Source organism: Delphinus delphis, chromosome 3 (genome assembly GCF_949987515.2).
Source record: "Delphinus delphis chromosome 3, mDelDel1.2, whole genome shotgun sequence".
NCBI classification, from domain to species: Eukaryota; Metazoa; Chordata; class Mammalia; order Artiodactyla; family Delphinidae; genus Delphinus; species Delphinus delphis.
The window spans coordinates 45,049,593-45,056,231 of NC_082685.1; the positions used below are offsets into that span (position 1 = coordinate 45,049,593).

Here is a 6,639-nt window from a genome sequence, read left to right on the forward strand (position 1 = left end):
TGTTAATTCCAAACTGTTTTTTCCCCCCCAAAGGTATATTAAACCTTAAGGAAAATAATTGCTGAAGAGCCTTAGCATATAAAACCTTTTTCTAAATAACTTCCTTGCCATTTCTCTAATTTGGGAATCTTCTGTCTTCTATAATTCCACCTTGTTGGGTCCTAATAATGTGTTCATTCCAAACAGATCACTTAAAGAATAGTCACATTTGGTATAATTCCATTATAAAATCATTTAATTCAGCAAGCAAAATGACTTTTATAACTAAATCACAATATTTTTGTGAAATAGAAAAAATGGAATATAATTAATTTTTTTTAGGACTAAAGGTAAAGTTAACAATTAGGTGACTTGGTAGAGGCCAGATAAATCAGAAAACGAAAACTTCTTGGTTCCTATTTCCATGCTCTGGCCAACAAGATACATTGTCTTTTCCTTTCCTTTTTCTCTTCACCTTACTCTAGGTGGCAGAATCTGCAATGCATTTTTGGAGATTGCAATCTGCAATGCAATCTCCATTTTTCCTTTCCTCCTTCTAGTAATAGAACATCCTCAATTTTCACCAGAGATATGGCTGCCCAGATTGAGGTGATATTTCCCATCTCCCTGACAGCTAGGTGTAGCCACTAAATAATTTTGGAAGTGATATGCAAAACCTCCAGTCATGTTCTTAGAGATAGAGCTGCTTTCCCTGCATGTTCGTCTCCCACACTGCTGGCTGGGAAATGAGGATTGTAGAAATCCTGGAAGTCTGTGCTCAAGGTCATAGAGAAATGCTACTAGCCTCAGACCACTCACCTCTGAACTTCTACGTGCTATAGAAGGAAACTTCCGTTTTATCTAAGCCCTGTATTGGGTGATCCCTTTTTCCAGCTCCATATTTCGGTCAATTAGGAGCCTCACTTTAAGGCTGATTTAAAATGAAATGAGTTCAGAAGAGAGGAATGGGACAGCAAGGTAACTAGAAATCCTGTCCCAAGAGAGACTATTTGAAAGACATGGGAATACATAACTTGAGAAAGAAAAGAAAAGGAGATACCAGTGGGATTTCTCTTTATATTCTTTAAGGATCATCATGTAAGAAAATTACCACTCTTGTTCCCACATATTCATATATAAAGATCAATAAATAAAGTTACTTTGCAGAAGCCCAACAGGAACAAATTTCAGCCTCATTAAAGGATGAGCTTTCTCATAATCACAATAACCAAAAGACAAGCAGAAGTACCCTGGGTACTAATGAGTGCCCTGTCACTGGAAAGGACAAGGAAAACTTGACGTGGGAAGATACAGAATACAAGTTGAGGATCCTGACTGAACTAAGTCCTAATTCTTGCTCTGATAATTATCCGTTGTTGTTTCTTAATATTTATGAGCTAAGTCTTCATTTGAAAAAATGGGGTTACTCTTAATATTTATCTAACAGGGTTGTAAGTAACAAAATAGAAAATACATGTGACTGCCCAGTGAAGATGCTAGATAACCCTATTTGGTTGGCATATTAAAGTAGGGTTTAATCATTGGAAAGAGTGAAGAATGGGCATGATAAACAGTCCTGCAATTCTGTGATTCTGAAATGTTTACTTCCCTTTTAGCAACATATAAGCATGTTGCTTAATGAAAAAGCTTGGCTAACAAATAAAGTAAGCAAATCATTTCTCCCTCTGTACCAGATGTTTCATGGATAATTAAATTGAGTGACCCTCACTCACTCCCACCTCCCATTCCACATCCACAGGAAGCTCAGAACACTGAAGGATCCTTGTTGGGTGGGAGCATTGTAACTCCTGGACAACCCAGAAGTTCTGCCAGCGAAGTTTTCCTAGTTAGACTATTATCTGGTCCAAAACTTTGAGAGAGTAAGAGGTACCTGTGAGGCAAGTGGTATCTGTGACACAGAGGACATAATACTTGCCAGTCAAGATAGGTGAGTTCTGGTCTAATGACTGACACTCTCTGACTTTCAGATCTTGAACGCGTTGGAACCTCTTTAGAATTTGTATCCATGTCTAAAAGACAAGTGGGCTGGGAAAGATAAACTCAGGATCCTTCCAGGTTCAGAATCCTATTATTTTAATTCAAAGAAGTAAAACAACCCTCTCATTAGAAGCCTGGATCACTCCTACAAGTTTGAAAGCTACTGAAGCCCAGGGTATAGGATCTAGAATAATATCCTGAGGAATTCAGAATGTATAACATTGTCATTAGACATAGAGAGTAAAGTTTTGTGTGCAGATAGAAATAATCCCTTTTCACAAAAGCAATGCAGCCATGAGTAAGGGTATCAGGGCCTTTAAATCTCAGAAGGGTTATATTCTAGGGTGGGGACAAGGCTGTGTTCATACAGAACCAAGAGATGCCAGATGATCTCTACTGGGTACAGTGGAGAGTGGTTAAGACTATGGCATCTAGAGCGACTCAAACCTGAGTTTAAATCCAAGCCATGCTACACACATTTTTGGTTACTGTGAAGAAGTCATTTCCAGGCCTCACATTCTATCCTTGAAAAAAAAAACCCATCACACTGTTTCCATTTTTTTTTATCATTGACAAATAAGTAATAATTATAAAATTCTTAGCACTTTGCCTGGCAATTTACCCACTGGACTCATACCTATTTGAGGGTAGGGACTATGGTTATCTTATTCAACAGTATACTCAGAAGATAGTCTTTATATGGTACATAATAAGTGCTTAAGAAAATTTCATATAAATGATGCCACACGCCCAAAGGTCTACTGAGCTGTCCAGCATGAAGAAAACTTCCTGACCCTCTTCTCCAATTACTTGATCTCTTTTTGACCTGTAGATCAACAAGAAAGACAGTGGCACTGTTCTTTTCCTAACTCTTTTCTTCAACAACTCACTTTATGTAGTTTAACCATATTTATTGCATATGCATGGCCACTGGGCCCCAAACGAGCGCAAACTGACATCGCTGTTCTTGGTCATATTCAAAGTTTCCTGTCTTACGATCATGGAATTTTAAGATTTTGATTTGTTTTGTGGGGATGGGGGAGTGGTTAATCAGATTCTTCATTTTATTTGGATACTGATAGAGTTTAGCACAGGTCCTATCAACCAGATATGTACTAAAAACCTATAAGAAATTTGATAAGTCATCAGAATTAGGACATAGGCTCTCTAGGTACTATCAGCTCTGTTCTTAGTACACTCAATTTGTAGATATATTTTCTACCTGGCCAATCACTATGAGATTTTTATGCTGGTTTACAGAGCTGGAGTTTTACACAAGCCAATTTACACACATTTCTGCCTTGGGAATCAAGACAGTTATCACCATAATACCAAAAGATTACTTTTTAAATAATCAACATCATTATAATTATTTGGCCAACAAAAAGGGACACTTTCAAAGTAGGAGACTTTTATAGCCAGGATATTTTTAAATATGAATCCCAAAAAGATAATTTCATAGAAGAATGAACAATGTGTTCTACTAAAAAATAGCAATTTGTTGACAAATTCTGCACATAAATAATGGACATTATGCAAACTAACTTGGCTTTGCTGTTTCCAAAATCTTTTTGCAAAACTTTAGAATTTGTTTCATATCATTGAAAATATTGACAAAGTCTATTTATTTTTTCCAAAATAGAATTGAAATTGTTTATATTATTTTTAATTCCCATAAAATTGTACTTGTACTGATAGCTAACATTAAGGCCAATTCCTTTAGTGAAAATACAGAAATACTTTCTTATCATCTTGACCTATGCATGCTGCTCAATGTAACAGCCATTAGCCACTTGTAACCACTGGGCACTTGACATGTGGCTAGCAAAACCAAGGAACTGAATTTTGAATTTTATTTTTTTTTGTTTGGTTGGGTTTTTTTAGTAGTTGATTTACAATATTATATTAGCTTCAGGTGCACAGCATACTGATTTAGTATTTTTACACGTTCTACTTAATTAAAAGTTATTATGAGATAGTGACTATAATTCCCTGTGCTATGCAATATATCCTCATCGTTTATCTATTTTACACATAGTAGTTTATATTTAATTTTCAAACTTTTTAATATAATTTTAAAGGTTACTTTCCATTTAGTTCTTACAAAATATTGGCTATATTCCCTGTGCTGTATAATACGTCCCTGTAGCCTATCTTATACACAATAGTTTGTACCTCTGACTCCCCCATCCCTGTATTGCCCCTCGCCACCCCCACTGGTAGCCACTAGGTCTGTTCTCTATATCTGTGGGTCTGCTTCTATTTTGTTATATTCACTACTTTGTTGTTTTTTTGATTCTACTTCTAAGTGATATCATATAGTATTTGTCTTTCTGTCTGACTTATTTCACTTAGCATAATGCCCTCAAGTCCATCCATGTTGCTGTAAATGGCAAAATCTCGTTCTTTTTTATGGCTGAGAGGTATTCCACATCTTTTTTATCCGTTCCTCTGTCGATGGACACTTAGGTTGCTTCCAGATCTTGGCAACTGTAAATAATGCTGCTATGAACATTGAGGTGCATGTATCTTTTTGAATTGGTGTTTTTGTTTTTTCCAGATATATGCCCAGGAGTGGGATTGCTGGGTCATATGGTAGTTCTATTTTTAGTTTTTTGAGGAACCTCCATACCGTTTTCCACAGGGGCTGCGCCAATGTACATTCCCACCAACAGTGCACAATTTCATTTTATTGCTGTCAATTTATAAACTAAAGCAATGTAAAATATTTTCCATTTAACCTAACTTTATGATTTCAGTAATACTACATTCCTCTTTAACTCTTATAAATTTAGCATCTGTATGGAGCTGTACTGAAAGAATAAACGCACCAGATTTCAAAGACTTAGTAAACAAAAATAGAAAATATCTTACTATTAATTTTATGTTGATTATTTGCTGAAATGGTAATGTTTGGATATGTTGGTTTAAATAAAATATAGTATTAAAATTGTATTTCCCTATTTCTTTTTACATTTTTTATGTGACTACTAGAAAAATTTTAATTATGAAGGTAGTTAATATTATATTTCTACAGAACAGTACTGATCTTGCAAGTTGAAAATATCTACCTACTCAAATGCCACTTCCTGTAATGGTAGTGATGCTTATATGTTACTAACTCTGTCACATCTAACATTTGTAAACACTGGACAAAATAGGTCTGGAGGGCAACAAAAAGCAGGAAGAGGGGAAAAAAAAAAAAAGGAGGGAAGTTGGCCCTTGACAGAAGGAAACTTCCCTGGATAAGATTCACCTTTATTAAACTTCGTACCTGTGGGCATTTTCTAATGAGCAGGGAATTGGATGGAGAAAATATAAGCAGAATTATCATAGTCATAATGAATTAAGAAGTCAGATGATGGAGTTTAGGGCTTCCAGGGCAGCTAGAAAGTGAAGGGGAAAATCTAGGAAATGAGGAAATCCTTAAATCTGAATAAAAATACCAATCAAATCCTTGGCTTACTTGTGAACAACTGCCTGGGAAATACCAAGATTCACGGTATGAAACATTAGCTGTAACAATGTTTCACTCAGAATATGCAGCATAAAATAATAAATTAGTACACTCACAAAGAAACAAGAAAATTTAATCCTGAGTCAAGAGAAAAAGCAGTCAATTGTTACTGAACCTGAAATATTCAAGATGTTGGAATTAGCAGGCAAGGACTTGAAAATATCTATTAAATCTATGTTTCAGACTATAAAGGATAATGTATCATAATGAATGAAAAGAAAGTAAAACTAGGCAGAAAAATGAAAACTGAATGAAAGAATAAAATAAAAATTTTAAAACTGAAAAGTAAAATATTTGAAATGAAAATCTCCTTGAAAAGTCTCTAGAAACAGACTGGAGATAGCAGAAAGGAGGGATATGTGAAATTGAAGATAGATTATCTTCTAAATATTATTTTCTGAAGATAGAATATCAATATGTTATCCAATGTGAAGAATGGAGAAAATAAAGATTAAAACTAAATGAATGAAACTTCTGAGACTTATGTGAAAATATCAAGTGATATAAAATATATGTAATGGCATCCATACCAATAACACAACTAAAACATTTGTGAACATTCCTAAAACCCGCTGGCTTTTTTGAAAGTCACATGGCAAACGCCACCTCCACACAATGACATAGTACAAGAAGGGCAAGGATTCCGTACATGCCCAGGGCAAATGACATTATGACAGGAAGCAGAGTGGCTGTGGTGGGCTAAGATATTTTAGAAAAAGTCTAGAACTCTAAAGGAGATTTTGCTGAGACTTGAATGCACTGAGACTGCAGATCCAAGATAACGTGGGCTAGTAAGAGATGCAAGCATTGTGAGCTGCGAGGAGACGAGAGAAAGGGGCAAGCGATCTACTTCTAGCTTCATCTTTTGTTTCAGTATGAAGACAATAATATAAATAAATATTTTAATATTATAAAGCAATATAATATATATGGTAGAGAGAGAAGAGAAAAAACAAGACAGAAAAAAAGAAAGAGGGGGAATGGAAGTAGTCGAATATTCCTTAAACTTGGTCGGGGGGAAACAAATGTGCAGATCCAAGAAGCTCATCAAATCCCAGTTATGATAATTACAAAGAAAAACAAACTTAGGCATCATGTAGTCCAATTTCTGAAAACCAAAAATAAGCAGAACATCATGAAAGCAG

At 35.2% G+C, this 6,639-nt stretch overlaps 1 pseudogene; it reads left to right on the forward strand.

Annotated features, from left to right (window-relative positions):
* Nucleotides 1-6,007: 6,007 nt before the first annotated feature.
* On the forward strand, nt 6,008-6,350 carry LOC132422384 (large ribosomal subunit protein eL42-like; annotated as a pseudogene).
* Nucleotides 6,351-6,639: the final 289 nt, after the last annotated feature.